Source organism: Arachis hypogaea, chromosome 20, assembly GCF_003086295.3.
Source record: "Arachis hypogaea cultivar Tifrunner chromosome 20, arahy.Tifrunner.gnm2.J5K5, whole genome shotgun sequence".
NCBI lineage: Eukaryota > Viridiplantae > Streptophyta > Magnoliopsida > Fabales > Fabaceae > Arachis > Arachis hypogaea.
In genome coordinates, this window is record NC_092055.1 from 118420651 (window position 1) to 118439947 (window position 19297).

The following is a 19297-nucleotide window of genomic DNA, read 5'->3' on the forward strand; positions in this document are numbered from 1 at the left end:
ATGTTTGCATTAGTATGCTAAATATTTGTTGATTGGTTAGATGAAGAACAAGGTTTAGAAAGCATGATTAGAGAAGAATAGAGTGATTAACCCTAGACACTTGAGAGATTAGAGTGATATACACTACCAGTAAGGGTTCAATGCTTGATTCAATGTTCCCTGCTTTTATGAGCTATCTTCTTACAAGTTTACTTATCTTTTATTGTGTAATTTGAATTAGTGGAATTTGATTCATATTTGTCTTGGAGGACTTATTTATTTTTAACCAAGTAGGTAGAAACATTCTGCATTTAGTTGCATTCATATAGATAGGTTACATTTCATACATCCTACCATCCCTCTTCATCTTTATAGTTTCTCTTGAGCTTAGCATGAGGACATGCTAGTGTTTAAGTGTGGGGAGGTTGATAAACCACTATTTTATGGTTTATCTTGTACTCAATTGAGTGGATTTCATCAACTCTTTACCCACTTATTCATATTATTTGCATGGTTTTACATTTGCCTTCCTAATTATGTGCTTTGATTGAAAACATGCTTCTTTGATCTTATATTTGCTTATTATTAATCCTCTCTTATTACCATTAGATGCCTTGATATATGTGTTAAGTGTTTTCAGATATTATAAGGCAAGGATGGCTTGGAGGATGGGAAAAAAGCATGCAAAAGTAGAAGGAATGCAAGAAGTTGGAGAAATTGCTAAGCTGTCCAGCCTGACCTCTCTGCACTCAAACGACTATAACTTTAGCTACAGAGGTCCAAACGACGCGGTTCTAGTTGCGTTGGAAAGCTAACTTCTGGGGTTTCGATTTGATATATAATATGCTATAGTTCCCCTGACGCTAGGCGACGCGACCGCATGATCCATGCGGCTGCGTCGCAGTGACGGAAATCCAGCATGGCAAAATTCGAATCTAGCGAATTCTGGACTGTTTTTGACCCAGTTTGCGGCCCAGAAAACACAGATTAGAGGCTATAAAGTGGGGGAATACATCCATTCATGAGGAAGACTCTCACAATTCACAATTTTAGGAGTAGATGTAGTTTTTAGAGAGAGAGGTTCTCTCCTCTCTCTTAGGATTAGGATTTAGGATTTCTCTTAGTTTTAGGAGTGCCTCTAAATCCCAGGTTCAATGTTCTTCAGTTATTATTTCTCTTCTACTTTTAGATACTCTAATACTTTTATTTGTTAATTACTTATGTTGCCCATTTGATTCATAAATCTTTCATGTTAGATTGGATTGCTTTTATTAATATAATTTGAGGAATTTTCAGATTTAATTTTGCTTTGCTTTATTTATATTGATGCTATTTAATTTAGATATTTTCTTCCTTTTGGCTTTGATTAAGTAATTGGTAACGCTTGAGCTGTCAAATAAAGGAGTGGTTGAAATTGGGAGTTGCTCCAATAACTCTAGTCTTTCCATCGGAATTGACTAGGACCTGAGGATTAAGCTAATTAATCCACTTGATCTACCTTCATAGTTAGAGGTTAACAAAGTGAGATTAAAATCCAATTTTCATCACAATTGATAAGGATAGAACCTCCAGTTCTTATACCTTGCCAAGAGATTTTATTATTATTATTTTATTTTATTTGTCATATAACATATTCCCACCTTACTTCCTAAACCCCAATTTACAAACTCATAACCAATAATAAGAACATACTTCCCTGTAATTCCTTGAGAAGACGACCCGAGGTTTAAATACCCGGTTATCAATTTTAAAGGGGTTTGTTACTTGTGACAACCAAAACGTTTGTACGAAGGGATTTTTGTCGGTTTAGAGACTATATCTACAACGCGACTGTTTTTATGACATTCTTTACTGGCAAAAATCTTAATGTCAGTGCTCTTTCTGTTGCCATCAAGAAGTCATCGTTGCCATTGCCAGGAAGCCACTGGAACCTCGTCGTCGTTGTCGTCTCCGCCGCCTGGGGTACCTACTGAAGCTGCCGCTGCACGTCGTTGTCGATTCTGCTACTGTATCTGTGACGTGGTTTCCGTTCACGTCGCCGTCACTGTCGTCGCTGTCACCACCACGTTAAAGAGACCCTGTAGCCACTATCATCGAATTTATTGTTGGTATGGTTATTTCATATGGTTATTTCATTTTTACATATTAATTTGTGACTTTATTATTTTATTAAGGTTTAGTTTAAATCAGTGGTCAAATTTGTTTAATAAAGTATGTGATTAGAGTTTGTTCTGTTAATTTAATGGATGTAAAAATCAAATAATGTTAGAGTAGATTAAGTAAGGTGAGATTAAGAGTGCTTGAGTTGTTGCAAGATTTTAGTAGAGTTTAGTGAATGAGTTTTCTTTCAATTGTATTAAACTTATGTTGCTTATTTTTGACATGTCTCTTGTTAGTTGGGTGAAATTAGAATTATGTTATAATTAATTGGACTAAAGAATTTTATTTATTCTTTTAAATTAGTTTCTGAATTTAGTTTCAACTTGTGAATTTAATACGTTGTCCTTTTGATCAGGATGGTGCTATTCTCTTTGAGATCAGTTGGAATTTGTCTTTTTTGTTGTTTCAGCAATAATATTCTAGGTTGGTTTTCTATCTATGAATATAATAAATTGTTTAAATCTTAAGTCGGACTTACTTTTTCTAGGATAGAGTTTTAGGACGTAAGTGGGAGAAGGTCATGTAGTGGCGCTTTCTCGAAACCCATGTTTGCTGGAAAATTATGGAGTTATAAGGAGTTGCGCACTAGAACGATTAGAATTTGATGTTTTGTTAAATGCGTATAAGTTATAATTTATGCCTACAACTATTTTCTATGTGAAAAATGTTATATTTATTTCATGGATGTCTCTGAATCAAGTAGAAGTTCTGCCAAATTACTGTTTAAATTATTTAAAACATGTTTGGTTTGTCAAAAAATGATAATTATATTCGGCGGGAGAGTCTAATTACAGGGTACACTATAACACCCCGATTCTCCACAGAGTTATTCTAAAAAATTCTATGATGAGAACTCTGATAAATATCTGAGAATCACCTCATCATAAAATAATAAGGCGGACTTAGACTTGATAAGTAAAAAATATAGATATATCATTAGGTTTAGTTAACCGTGAACCAACATATATTAATCCACTTTCTTTTCTTCGGTTCAACCGAACTAGGATCAAAAACCATTCACATCATCAGGAACCTTTGTAACCATGATTAAAGCCCTAATTCTTTTTCTTCTTCCTCTGATAAACCAACCAGAGAAAAACTCATAACCAAGGTCACACCTCTTGGTCACCGCTTGGAATGATTGGCTTCTGATCAGGTGTCCTCTGAAGAAGAAACCACGCCACTCTCTTCACCACCTCATCCCACTTCTTTCTCTCCTATTTATATGTCCACCGCTTCTTCTGGGTCTTCTTTTTCTAACGCAAAAAAAATGGAATTGGGAATGAGAGACCAGGAGAGCGACAGATGGAGTAGGAGTGACGCCAAAAGAAGGTTAAGAAGTAGTCTTTCCAATTCTTCTTGTTCTCCATCAATCAGAGCAGCAAGAGGAGCAGAGTGATGGTGTGAGATGGGGATGACCGAAGCTGAAGGGGCAGACCAAAGTTCAAAGTAAAGCTGACCGAGGGAGGAAGAGAAAGCTAGGATCGATTTTGTGAGAAAGAGTGAATTCTATCGAGGTAAGGGTTAGGCTAGCTTAATTGTATGTTTGTGTTTGTGTGAATGGTGAAGTGTGATAATGAAATGTGTGATTGCCTGATGATTATATTGCTGAATTAAGCATACTAATGGTGATGATAATGGTAATGCTACTATGCAGAATTTGATGAACATATATGTACTTGTGTAAGTATGCGCACTTATAAAAAATGTGAATTGATGATTCTGAGGTCTAGGGGCTACGGTAACCACTCTAGCAACTTAGCAGTTAAAAGAAAGGTAGAATTATGGTTTTAGAAGAATTATAGGCTTAGATATAAAATTTGGTAGGTGAGGTTGTTAAATTACTTGATGCAGAATTTCTTCATATTTGACAGTGATTTAAAATAAATTCTGGGAGTAGTCCGGACCACCATTTTGGATGCAATTATTTTTCTGTGAAACGTCGGTGTGTCTTAAATGTTCCATAAAATTTCAAGGAATTTGGCCTAGTGGTTTAAAATATATGAATTTTTTAAAACAGTAGCAGCTGTAGATTTTTTCTGGTTTTCTGGTTCTGCAGTGTCAATTTCAAACCACTGGAACTTTTGTTTTACTTGACATTTTAAGTTGCTACCAATAGAGTTTTAAAGATCTGTAAGTCTACTTTCATTGAGTACAAATTTCATGTTCATATGTACTTTGTAGACTTAATTAAGTTACTTGAAAGCTGGGTTGCTTGCTGGAAATTTTGAACTAATTTATGAAAATAAGGCATCACTTCCAATTGAGAATTAATTAATCAAATAAAGTGATATGAACCTAAAGCTTGTTTGTTCTGAAACTTAGGGATGTTAAATGTATCTTTACCAAAATCTAGAAGCAACGGATTAGAATTTAATTTACTATGGATTTTACAAAAACAGAGCTGGCTGCTGTTTTCTTGAATTTTGCAGCAGCGGATTTTCAAAGTTTGTTATCAAATTCAATTCTAATCCAAATGCAGTAAAAACTAATTCAAATTATAGATTAGGATATCTAAAATGACTTTACTAAGAGAGATAGTCCGTGCATAATCTTTCGCAACATCAAAACCACATTACAAGATAGTAAGGTGCTGTTCCAAGAATCTAGAACAACAGTCTCGGTTTTTCTTCAATATCTAGTGTCAAACTGCCGATAAAAATATGATTCTTAGTTCATTAGAAACTTGAGTTCAATACAAACGCGTGGACATAAAGTTTGCACGAATCTGAGTTCTTTTGTTATATTAATTATTAAATAGAAGACTGGTCACACAAGAAGGTAAAAGGCTAGACAAGTCAAGAAAATAAATAAGAATGTAAGTTGTCCCTAGAAAGGTTTAAAGTTAAAAGGTGATGTAGAGTTATGCTTAGTAACATGGTGATGCGGAGGTAGGTATGTTTTGTTATATGGTGATGTGGAGGTATGCGTATTTATAAGGTGATGTGGAGGCATGATGAAAAGAAAGAAAATGAGAAACCATGAATGGATAATGATTTATGAGAACTATTTGTTCGAATGGGCCTTTGTGCCAAAGTGCTAATGCGGAAGTGCCCGCTTGACTGATAACTTAAGAATGCTTATGCGGGAATGTCCGTCTAACTAATAGCATAATGTATGTTGAATGGGCCTTGTGCCAAATTGCTAATGCAAAAGTGCCTGCCTGACTGATAGCCTAAGATTGCTAATGCGAGAATGTTCGCCTAACTGATAGCACTGTTTCTTACCGTGATGCCCAGGTCGTCGAAGTATACAGGTGGGTTGGAGACTTTAATAAAGACGAAGAACAGACTGGTAGGTTTCTTGTAATTGTTTAATATTTTAGTAGTTACTTGAATTAGTTGTTTAATTTGTTCATTTATTTATTGGTTGATATATTAATTTGTAGTCTAAGTTGTTGGACCATGAGGCGACACTGGCGAAAACCTTCAAGTATACCCATACTTTGAAGGTCAACAAGGAGAGATTTGCTGACGAGCAGTCAGCACTGATTATGTGAATTTAAATTAAGGGTTATGCTACGTGTACACCAAAATCAGCTACTAAAGTCAACCACCGGTATAAAATACATGTTGGAATACAAATACACATTGAAAATGAATTAAACTACACATGTATTTATACACAAATATATTAGTAGCTGATTTTGGTATACAAATAGCATTTCTCTTAAATTAATCTGATGTTTTAAAATTATTTGGTTTTAAGTCATTTATTTAATTAATTGTTATCCTAAGCATGATGTGTGTGACACAGGAGGAGTACACGCAGAGCTTGGAGGCCACGACCCAGCAATCTCAGCCACCAACTGGGGATGATGAAGCCAGCTCTGAGACCTTAGTGGTAGATCTTGATAGGGCTTGGCGCGAGACCGCTTCTGAACCCCACAAGAATCGCCACTTTGGGTTGGAGTCGTGACGATTAGAATTTTGACGGTTTAGAATTTCACAAATAAATTCTCGTTGAAAGTATAGTTTCTAAACCAATAGAGAGTCCTTTCGTATAAAAGTTTTGGTTGTCACTAAAGCAAATCCAATAAAATTTATAACCGAAGTATTTAAACCTCGGGTCGTCTCTTAAGGAATTGCAGGAAAGTATGATTTATTATTGGTTATGGAAAAGTATCTTTTTGGGTTTTTGAAATAAGGAACAAGAAAACAAATTGTCAAGAAAGTAAATTAATAATCATGAAAACCATTGTAAGGTATAAGAACTGGAAATTCCATCCTAGTTATCCTTATCAATTATGATGAGAATTGTTTATTGCTCCCACTTAGTTAACCCTTACTAAATAAAGGAAGGTCAAGTGGACCAATTAATGGGATTCCTCAAGTCCTAGTCAACTCCTGAGGAAAGACTAGCTTTAGTGGGATCCAAATCAACCAGCAAATTCCAATTATCAACCAACAATGGAGTTTGATAACTCAAGTGTCACCAATTACTCAACCAAAGCAAAAAGGAGAGAAATATAAATTAAATTAAAAGCATCAATAACATAAATCGAAGAAAGCAATCATAATTTTGAAATACCTCAAATTGTATTAAATAGAAAATCAAATTAAACATGAGAATTCATAAACCAATTTGGCAACATAAGTAATTAATAAGAGAAATAGATAAACCAAAGTACTAGAATAAATAAAAGTAGAAGAGAAACTAAATTAAAGGAACATTGAACCTGAAATTGAGAAGGAATGAACCATAAACTAAGAGAAATCCCAAATCCTAAAACCTAGAGAGAAGAGAGAGCCTCTCTCTCTAAAAACTACATCCAAAACCTTAAATTGTCAATAATGAATGAATGAATGATGAATCCTTTGATTTTTCCATTCTCCAGCCTCTATTCTGTATTCTCGAGCTTAGATTTAGGCCGAAAAGGAGCCCAGAAATCACTGGGGGTGAATTCTGCAACTTTTTGCACGTGGCATCTGTCACGCGTACATGTAGGTCATGCGTGCGCGTCATTTGGAAGTTTTCCTTATCACGCGTACGCGTCAGTCACGCGTACGCGTCAGTCACGCGTACGCGTCGCTTGTGCTCAGCGCTAGGCACGCGTCCGCGTCATCCATGCGCGCGCATCGCTGCCATTTTCTTCAAAACTTCATTTTGTGCGTTCCTTCCACTTTTCCATGTTTTCTTTTTGTCCTCTAAGCCATTCCTGCCCCCATAAAGCCTGAAAATACTCAACACACATATCACGACATCGAATGGTAATAAAGGGTCATTAAAATTAACATTTTTAAGACCTAGAAAACATGTTTTCACATATATCACAGAATAAGGAAGGAATTGTAAAACCATGCAATTTATATGAATAAGTGAGCAAAGACTTGAAAAAAAATCACTCAAATTAGCACAAGATAAATAATAAAATAGTGGTTTATCAACCTCCCCACACTTAAACATTAGCATGTCCTCATGCTAAATTCAAGAGAAACTGAAAAATAGTGAAGGTAGAATGGTGGAATCTATGCAATGTAATCTATCTAAATGCAAGCTACCTAAATGAATCATGCAATTCTACTTACTATCCACCTAGATATATAAAGCTTACATGTGGTTAAATTGAGTCAAATTTTTCAAGGAATCACATATGCATAGCCAAGGCTAAATCATATCAAAACACATTCACAATTGAGTTGAGTCAATCAAAAGAGTTCACAAACTTGCAAGACAAGCAATGATTAAACATGGATATATGGAAATGAGCTATTGAACCCTCACTGGATTTGTATATGCACTCTAATCACTCAGTGTTTGGGGTTAATCACTCTACTCTTCTCTAGTCATGTTTTCTAAAACTTTATTCTTCATCTAACCAATCAAAAAATATTTAATGTACACATGCAATCATCATGAGGTCTTTTCAAGGTTGTAATGGGGTTAAGGCAAAGGTGAGGATATATGTATGGCTAAGTGAGCTATAAATTGAATCCTTGATTAGTCTAAGATCTCACCTAACATACACATATTCTATATAACTCTAAAATTATGCCTAGCTATCCAAATTTTCCACTTTTGTATCACATACTCATGCACCAAATTATTTTTAATTTTATCATATGTGCATTGATTTTTACCATACTTAATACTGGGGTAATTTTGTCCCCTTATTTGCTTACTTAATTATAGGAAAATATTTTTTTTTGAAAATAAACATAACATATCAATGCACATAGTATTTTAATTATTTTGGTCTCACATGAGCATGCACCCAAATTCTAAGTATTTTCTCAATTTAATCCTTTTCCTATCAACCCATGTTCCCACAGTTTTTCCACACTTAGTTGATACACAATCTCTATCTTAAGCTAACCAAAGATTCAATTTGGGGTAATTAATTTATTTTTCTGCTTAAGGCTAGTGATGTGGTAAAATATAGAACAAATAAGGATTAAAAGGCTCAAGGTGGCTAACAAGGGTGACTTAAAAGGGTAGGCTGTTTGGGATAAGTGAGCAAAAACAAGTAATGGCCTCAATCATATGCAAGCATATAAATACACTAAATAGTGGACATATAGAGTGAAACAAAGTAAAGTCTGCAATCATACTGAAGAAACACACAAGAATAAAATATTATGGCTAAATAATGTAACCATGCAATTAAGCCAAAAAACTCACGGGTTGTGTGTTCTTTGGCTCAAAAACCATATATCAGTCATGTATATCATGCAAGTAAGGGTAAAGAGTTTCAACTCAATTCAATGTGAATCTTTGAATGGCTTTTGTAAAAATAAATATATTCATTGAAAATGTCATCAATTTGCCAACATTTATTATATATATATATATATACACTAAGTGGATTGTTGTGATTATGAAAAACGTAAAAATCTCTAATTTACTCTCTATTTTCAATTAAACCAAATTCTCATATGCTAAAAAGGGTAAACTAAACTTAATAATCCATATTTTTCTATATCACAACTAATAAACTAAGAGTGCAAATCAAGCTAAATATCTAAGATATATACAGTCCAAAGTGCAAAATGTAATAAAGTAGAAATAAACAAAAGTACAGTAAAATAAAATGTGCAAATACTGGAAGGAAAACAAGATAAAATAAAATAAAATAAAAATACAGAAAATAGAATAAAATAGGATGATAAAGGTCTAAAGTAGTTCACCAAAATAAGATCCGCCAGAGATGGCGACTTCCCCACACTTATATAAAAGCATCGTCCTCGATGCTCAGTCAGGCTGGGTGTGAAGGGTCGTCACCTCCGGAAGGGTGTGCTGATGCTGTCTCCATGGGCTCTGGCAGTGTAGGAGCCTGTAGCTCTGCCTATATAGGGGCCTGTGGATCTGCCGGTTGTGTCTGCTGAGGCTCCTCGTGCTGGGGCTCTGCCTGCTGGGGCTCTGCCTGCTCATCCTCTGCCCGTGCATCGTCTTCCTGCTCATCCACCTCCTCCTCAGATGGCTCCGATGGTGTGTCAGGCTCGAAGGGGATGTCAGTGTGTCCTGACCTGATCATCAGCTTCAGATGCTCGTAGCGTCGCTTACTGTGACGCTCAGACCGCTCATATCGCCACTGGTTGTGGTGCTCCATCTGATCCAGGTGCTCAAAGAGTCGGTGCACTAGGTGGTAGATGGGCTGGGAAGCTGGTGAGAGTGCTGTGGGTGTAGGTGGTGCAGCAGGTGCTGAAGGGGCAGCAGAGGATGCGGCTGCATCAGCGGAGGCAGTAAGAGAGGACGGTCTGTGGCCCAGAGCCTCGAATCTCCTGCCGTGTAGGATAATCTTCTTGCAGTCGACAGCTGGTGGCTTCTCATCCTCAGGCTCCCAGGGTACGTCAGCTCGGCGGCCCAACTGGGTAATCAGATAAGGGAAGGTGGTATGCGAAATTGTTACTTTGAGGTTGTAAAATTTGTTGTTCGTTCTCTCCCTGGTAATGGCGCCAATAACTGGTGCACAATACCATGGTCCAAACATAACTTCACAACTTCGCACAACTAACCAGCAAGTGCACTGGGTCGTCCAAGTAATAAAACCTTACGTGAGTAAGGGTCGATCCCACGGAGATTGTTGGTATGAAGCAAGCTATGGTCACCTTGTAAATCTCAGTCAGACGGATATCAAATGGTTATAGAGTTTTCGAATAATAATAATAAATAATTAGAAAATAAAGATAGAAATACTTATGTAAATCATTGGTGAGAATTTCATATAAGCGTATAGAGATGCTTTCGTTCCTCTGAATCTCTGCTTTCCTGCTGTCTTCATCCAATCAGTCTTACTCCTTTCCATGGCAAGCTTTCTGTAAGGGCATCACCGTTGTCAATGGCTACATCCCATCCTCTCTGTGAAAATAGTCCAAATGCTCTGTCACGGCATGGCTAATCATCTGGAGGTTCTCGATCATACTAGAATAGGATTTACTATCCTTTTGCGTCTGTCACTACGCCCAGCACTCGCGAGTTTGAAGTTCGTCATAGCCATCCCTTCCCAGATCCTGCTCGGAATACCACAGACAAGGTTTAGACTTTCCGGATCTCAAGAATGGCCATCCATGAGTTCTAACTTATACCACGAAGATACTAATAACTCGGACTCGGTCCCCTGTATTAGATATCTAAGAGATATTCATTCTAGCTTGTTTGCATGTAGAACGGAAGTGTTTGTCAGGCACGCGTTCATAAGTGAGAATGATGATGAGCGTCACATAATCATCACATTCATCATGTTCTTGGGAACGAATGGATATCTTAGAAGCGGAATAAGTTGAATTGAATAGAAAAACAGTAGTACTTTACATTAAATCATGAGGAATAGCAGAGCTCCACACCTTAATCTATGGAGTGTAGAAACTCTACCGTTGAAAATACATAAGTGAAAGGTTCAGGCATGGCCGAATGACCAGCCCCCAAACGTGATCAATAGATCAAAATATGGTTCAAAAGATCATAAGATGTCTAATACAATAGTGAAAAGTCCTATTTATACTAAACTAGCTACTAGGGTTTACAGAAGTAAGTAATTGATGCATAAATCTACTTCCGGGGCCCACTTGGTGTGTGCTTGGGCTGAGCTTGAAGTTTACACGTGCAGAGGCTTCTTTTGGAGTTGAACGCCAAGTTGTAACGTGTTTTTGGCGTTCAACTCTGGTTCGTGACGTGTTTCTGGCGTTTAACTCCAGACTACAGCGTAGAACTGGCGTTCAACGCCCTTTTGCGTTATCTAAATTCGGCCAAAGTATGGACTATTATATATTGCTGGAAAGCCCTGGATGTCTACTTTCCAACGCAATTGAAAGCATGCCATTTTGAGTTCTGTAGCTCCAGAAAATCTACTTTGAGTGCAGGGAGGTCAGAATCCAACAGCATCAGCTGTTCTTCTTCTACCTCTGAATCTGATTTTTGCTCAAGTCCCTCAATTTCAGCCAAAAAATACCTGAAATCACAAAAAAATACACAAACTCATAGTAAAGTCCAGAAATGTGAATTTAACATAAAAACTAATAAAAACATCCCTAAAAGTACTAGATCCTACTAAAAACATACTAAAAACAATGCCAAAAAGCGTATAAATTATCCGCTCATCAGAAGGGCAGAGTGCCTCGAACATGAACCTTGGCCATGTACTGCCGGATAAATCGGGGAAGGTACAGGTCCTTGCCCTCCATAATGCACCAGATAAGAGTAATCATGGCAGCTGGCACCTCGTCTCGTGAGTTCTCGGCATTACATAGTTGCTCAGAATTTGTTGCCATAGCCGAGCCTCATCATTAAGATAAATGATCTTGATGCCCTTTGGATTTACTGTTGGCTTACCCATAACCCATGGAACAGCAGGATCAATGGCTATGGTGCGCTTTACTGCCTCCCAATCAAAACTCATAAATCTCATGGCTTCCTCAGCCTGCTGATAACCATCTGGCTCAGCTGATTTAGGCTAGAAATGGAGGATATCTTCAATGGCCTCCTCAGTAACTAAAATCTGTTTCCCTTTGAGCTGTACTGCATCCAAGGTCGTCTTGTAATAGTTGTAGTAGAATTCCCGGACCCAGGATGCATTAACCTCAGTCAAGTTCCTCTCCAGAAAGAACCAGCCTCTCTGTTTGATCTGCTCATTGGTGTACTGTTGTAATTCAGCTGGAATTCTGAGGGTCTTTTCCAGATATAGGTGCCTTTTAGTCGCAAAGACCTCATATTTCAGCTCACAATAGCGATTTACGAACTTGACTAGATCAGTTGCAGGCACTAGTTGATATGTTTTTTCCTGCAGAGTGAAGTTCTTCTCACGCCAGGAATCATCATGCAGAATATCTTTCAGAGCGACAGATGATTCTCCTCTTTTTCTTTTACCCGTGCCTGCTTTAGCTTTTCCCTTTCCTTTTGGATCAGACATCCTGAAAAATAGAAATTTCAGGATATAGATTAATAAGTAAAATAGAGGAAAGAAAAGCAGGCAGAAAGCAAACAGATAGGAAGCCAGAAACAAAAGAAGATTGAAACACACTGGTGAGTGCACTCATAGAAATGATCTCTTGGAAAATAAGAAAATATTATGCAAACAGCATGCAAAACTACAACCAAGAATTCCTGCCATAACAGTGAGAAGCTTGTTTGTTAAGCAACAACAATTATCATGCCTTAGAAGGGTTAAAAGAGTTAGTGTAAACTTAAAAGGAAAGTTAGAAAGTCAATTAGGTTAATAGTCAGAAAAGGGAAGGGAGTTAGTGGCATGGAAATGTTGTTCTTAATAAAAAGACGTTCAAAAGATTGTAGCACAAGCAAGCTCACAGACAAATGTATAATGCAAGTTATTGAAGATGAAAAAGAGAAAAGCATGAAAAAGGATAAAAAATCATCAATAATGCATTTTAAGTTGGAAGGGAACCAAAAAGGATAGGGAATGCTAGCCCAGTATGTCATGAGTTGTCTTTGGGTTTAAACCAAATAAAGCACAATGTAAAAGTACCAAAGGCGAGGCATGAATAGCAGTTAAGTAAAACCAGTTTTTAGAAAAATTAGGCAACATTCCGGCTGTAAAAGGAACGCTCCCAGAAAATCAAACAGCAGAATAATGCAAGCAGTAGCACTTTCAAATAGGATTAGCAGGTAATATGAATCCGAGAACAAGTAATACCAAACTAGAAAGTATATGCAATAAGCAATTTAGCCAATCCAAAACAGCAATAAGCAGGTATATGCAATCAGCCTGGCCTCAGCAAATTCAGAAAGCATGCAATAATTTAAGATATGGATGCAATGTATTGAGCTTACTGAATCAACAAGAAAAAAGCAAATTGCAGCAATCAGTTAAGATCCGATGAAGCAAAATAGTATCGAACAACAATGAAATAGTAGTGAATAGCAACATCAATAGCCAAGCAATAGATAATTCAAACGGCAGGAACGGAGCACTTATCAGACCTAAATCCTCTAACCACAACCTAGCTACCTAACCACCTAGAATTTACTACGAAACATGCATATCTAACTAACCTAAATTGAACAGAATTGAAATATGCAACTGCCTAACTTGAACAGAAAAGGAATTGGAGTGCAGCAAAACCTGGGGGAGCAGTGATAGAAATGGAAACAAAGAGAAATGGGGGTGTACGGAGGCACTGGTGTGGCAGCACGGTGGCGCTGTGGTGGTGACGGTGCGTGGTGAGGCACGGGGCTGTCGGAGTTGAGAAGGGGAAGAAGGGGGAGAGGAGAAGAGGAAAGGAAGGAGGGGGAGAGACGAACCGCGACGCTGTGGCGACACGGCGGTGATGGCCGCGGTGGTGGCTGTGGTTCGGCGCGGTGGTGGTAGTGGGAAGGAGAGGGGGCGTTGGAGAGGAAGAGAGGAAGGGTGAGGGGGGAAACGGTGGTGGCAGGGGTATGGGGTTGCCGGCAGCTGCTCCGGTGAGAGGTTGATGGTGGGCTGCAGTGGCTATGGAGGTTTGGAGGGAGAGAGAGTGGAAGACTGTGAGGGAGGGGGAAAAGTGATACGAGGGAGGGCTAGGATTTCCGCGTCATGGTGTTAGTGAATTTAAATCCACGCGTACGCGTGGATCACGCGTGCGCGTGGATGAGGTAAACTTTGCAACGGTGCGTAAGCGTCATTGACGCGAACGCGTGAAGAGAGATGGGTGGAGATGACGCGTACGCATGAAGCACGCGTATATGTTGACCAGAATTGTGCTAAACGCACGAATCCAACGTCGTTTTGGCACAACTCTCTGTTTCATTTGAGGGGGCAAAAATTTGCATGCGACGCGTGCGCGTCGCACACGCCCACGCGTGGTGTGCTAAGACGAAAGTGATGCGTGCGCGTCATGAATGTGCACGCGTGGGCCAATTTATGCCTATCGCACACCAGCCGCACGATTTCAGCCCAACTTTCTGGTCGTTGGATGGAGACACCGATTTGAAATCGACGCCCACGTGTGGCCTATGCGCACGCATGGTGTGAGTTTTTTTTTTAGAGAATGCAGAATGCAAAATGCAGATGCTGATGCTATGTATGAATACTAAGAAAAATAAAAATAAGAATAAAGCAAAACGAAATTGAACAAAGACTGCAAAAGAACGACCATACCATGGTGGGTTGTCTCCCACCTAGCACTTTTAGTTAAAGTCCTTAAGTTGGATATTTGGTGAGCTCCTTGTCATGGTGGCTTATGCTTGAATTCATCCAGAAATCTCCACCAATGTTTGCAATTCCAATAGCCTCTGGGGTCCCAAACTAGGCACGTAAAGCCTTCGAGCAAGTTAAAGCAGGTGATCAGGCTCCAGGAGTGTTGATTATCAGAATGAATTCCAGGATCTCAAACCTTACTTTTGTACCCGTTTTCGCTTTTATCTACATTGTTCTAGCCGTGCGGTACGCAATCTAAATTTCCACTGAGATACCCAAACTTCTTCTAAAATCCATTCAATCGAGTTCTATACCAATCCTTGCACTTCCATTTGGAGCGCAGAACCGTATTGAACCTTGCATGTCAACTCCTATTACTAACCATCTCCCTCTCACTCTTAAAGCCACAAAGAGCTCTAAGCTGACCATCGGTTTCAAGCAAACCATATTCAAGTGGGAAGGTAAAGATAAAGGCTAAAGATTGTACCCACTTGAAGTTTGTATTGGGTGGTAATGGCCTTGGGAGAGGTGTTTCCAGTGGTCTTTCAAGCTCTACTCCCTTGTACTCTTCTGTGAATTCTTTCACCTCCCTACAAACCTCTTCAACTGCAACCGCGTCTTGATCAAAGTTTTCTACTTCTTCCCCATCACTCAAGTCATAAGTTGGAGGTTGAGAAAAGTCTACCTCCACATCATCTTCATATTCACTTGGGGAAGATTCTTCAATCTCAAAGAATTCAATTGCGGATGCAAGCTCATCATTAGGAGAGCTTGATTCATGATCATCATTACCAAGGAAACTTGCTTCTTGATCTGTTCCGTCCAGTTCTTCATAAGGTACATGCCTTGGGGTTGTGCACTATCCTTCTTAGCATCAATTGCAAATTTATTGGCAGAATTATCTATAACTCTTGATTCCCATGGAGGTTCAGCATCTCCTAAGTCTTCAACCAATTCTTCTTCTTCGATAATTCCGGCTTCCTCCACTTGTTCCAGTACAAAGTCATGTTCCTTACTGTCCATCGGAGCTTCTACTGTCTCCTTCATACTACGTTATTTATTAGATTTTCCACATAAAGCCATGGGGGTTCCTTGAGTGTCCGAACGTCGGGAAGCTAAATGATTTATTGCTTGCTCCAGTTGATGAAGGGTTGCATGAAATTTATCCACTGTTTTCTTGAGATGATCCTGTGATTCTTGGTTTGCTCGGATTGCATGATTAGGATCATATGGCTCATAGGGCGGTTGATTGGGTGGGTAAGGGTTAGGATTATGTGAGGGTGTTTGGTAGTAGAGGGCTTGTGAGTATGGTGGTTCAGAGCTATGTTGAGGAGGGGGTTCATAAGCATAGGGTGGGGCTTGTTGGTAACTACAAGGGGGTCCACCATATCTATCATCTTGGTACGCACCTCGGAATGGCTCTTGACCATAGTAATTTGGTGGAGGTTGGTTGTCACAAAAAGGTCCACCATAACTATTGTCTTGGTATGCATCATAGAATGGTTGTTGGTTATAGCGCATTGGAGGGGGTTATTGCCAAGAGGGTTGATCAAATCCTTGTGGCTCCTCCCTTCTTTGATTCTTCCAACTTGATGCATGTTCTTATTATAGCGCCCATTCCTTACAGCAACATTGGAACCAAACTCAAAGCGACATGGGTGAGAATTCATAGTAGCTAATAAAAATTAAAAACAAAAACAAAAACAAAAACAAAAACAAATAAACAAGCAAAAGAAAATATTTACAATAACCAATAATAAGGCACACAATTGCAACTCCCCGGCAGCAGCGCCATTTTGACGATTAGACTTTTGACGGTTTAGAATTTCACAAATAAATTCTCGTTGAAAGTATAGTTTCTAAACCAATAGAGAGTCCTTTCGTACAAAAGTTTTGGTTGTCACTAAAGCAAATCCAATAAAATTTATAACCGAAGTATTTAAACATCGGGTCGTCTCTCAAGGAATTGTAGGGAAGTATGATTTATTATTGGTTATGGAAAAGTATCTTTTTGGGTTTTTGAAATAAGGAACAAGAAAACAAATTGGCAAGAAAGTAAATTAATAATCATGAAAACCATTGTAAGGTATAAGAACTGGAAATCCTATCCTAGTTATCCTTATCAATTGTGATGAGAATTTTTTATTGCTCCCACTTAGTTAACCCTTACTAAATAAAGGAAGGTCAAGTGGACCAATTAATGGGATTCCTCAAGTCCTAGTCAACTCCTGAGGAAAGACTAGCTTTAGAGGGATCCAAATCAACCAGCAAATTCCAATTATCAACCAACAATGGAGTTTGATAACTCAAGTGTCACCAATTACTCAACCAAAACAAAAAGGAGAGAAATCTAAATTAAATTAAAAGCATCAATAACATAAATCGAAGAAAGCAATCATAATTCTGAAATACCTCAAATTATATTAAATAGAAAATCAAATTAAACATGAGAATTCATAAACCAATTTGGCAACATAAGTAATTAACAAGAGAAATAGATAAACCAAAGTACTAGAATAAATAAAAGTAGAAGAGAAACTAAATTAAAGGAACATTGAACCTGGAATTGAGAATGAATGAACCATAAACTAAGAGAAATCCTAAGTCCTAAAACCTAGAGAGAGGAGAGAGCCTCTCTCTCTAAAAACTACATCCAAAACCTTAAATTGTCAATAATGAATGAATGAATGATGAATCCTTTGATTCCTCCATTCTTCAGCCTCTATTCTGTGTTCTTGGGCTTGGATTTGGGCCGAAAAGGAGCCCAGAAATCGCTGGAGGCGAATTCTGCAACTTTCTGCACGTGGCGTTTGTCACGCGTGCGTGTCATTTGGAAGTTTTTCTTATCACGCGTACGCGTCGTTTGTGCTCGGCGCTAGGCACGCGTCCGCGTCATCCATGCTCGCGCGTCACTGCCATTTTCTTCAAAACTTTATTTTGCGCATTCCTTCCACTTTTGCATGTTTTCTTTCTGTCCTCTAAGCCATTCCTGCCGCCCATAAAGCCTGAAAATACTTAACACACAGATCACGGCATCAAATGGTAATAAAGGGTAATTAAAATTAACATTTTTAAGGCCTAGGAAACATGTTTTCACATATATCACAGAATAAGGAAGGAATTGTAAAACCATGCAATTTATATGAATAAGTGAGCAAAGACTTGAAAAAAAACCACTTAAATTAGCGCAAGATAAATCATAAAATATTGGTTTATCAAGTCGTTCTCGCCAATGGACTCCACTCCTCTGCGTTGGCGGCTTTCTCTACCTCTGCCTCTACCATCAGCCTTGCTGATCCCCAAGAAGTTGTCGACTTGTGAGAGAAAATGCAGAAGCTGATGCAAGAGCTTCACCAACAAGTGGAGCAATTTGAGCAAAGGTACAACGACCTTCTTGCACACGTGAGAGGAGCTGTTGCTATCAGTGCAGACCTGACAGAGAAGCTGGACCAGCTCGATCGGTTGCGAGAGCAGATGGAGCAGTACAACCGGCAAATGCGTGCTGGAGGCAATGACATTGCTGGTTCCAGCGGTGACGCTGCTGGTGGGGCTCCGACATTAGTACCTACACCGCCGTCTTAGTAGGGGACCACGATGACTATGACGACGATGACGATGATTATCGGGATCTGTATGAGTTAGGGTTTTATTTTGTTGTTTGTCTACTTCTTTGTATTCTACTTCTGTGACATTTTATTGTAATCAGACCATTTATTTTTAATAACATAATTTGTTAATTTCTTCTAATTTTAGATTTATGCTAACAATTTTGTTAACAACAGTTCTAATTCAACTACTACTTGTGGCTTAATTGTGACAAAAATTAAAAAATATAAAAATGCTATCGTCGGATTTACCGTTCGATTTATCCGACGGTAACTTGGCACCTAAACACGTGAATGGCGCCAAAGTTACCGTTGGATTAATCTGATGGTAATAATAAATTCAGTCTCAACAAAATCATTAAAAATACCGACAGAAAATCTGCCGGTAATTAGCCTCAAACAAAAAAATATATCGGTAAATAGTTTTTGGCGCCAATAATACTGTCAACTCTAGGACGACGGTAAATCCAACGGTAAACTCATTACCGGCGGATTTATTTGATTAATCTGACAATAAATTCGACTGTACTCAATGTTTTTCTTGTAGTGTGTTTCAATATTATTCCAAGTTATCGTCTTTGAATGTATGAGAGGGATAACAGTGGCTGGGGGGTTTAAAAGCTGAATTCTTTGAGGGGGTTGACGTGTTTTTCGCGCATGTCTTCAGTATGGAACCATTTGGGTTTGAAGGGGGTATCTAAGTGTCCGTGTCAAAAGTGTCGACTGACTAAATGGTTAGGACATGCAGACATAATGCTTCACCTCTACCATAATGTGTTCAAGGATGAGTATTGAATTTGGACGGAACACGGAGAAGTGGACGAGAAGGAAATTAATCGGTCTGCCTCTAATTTGAATAGGTCCAGTTGTTAATCAAGGAGGGTTCGGGTGGTGAGAGATTTAAACATGGATGAAATAAGTTGGGAGGCTAACCAAGAGAGATACAACGAGATGGTGTGTGATGCAACAGATGTTACAAAATTGG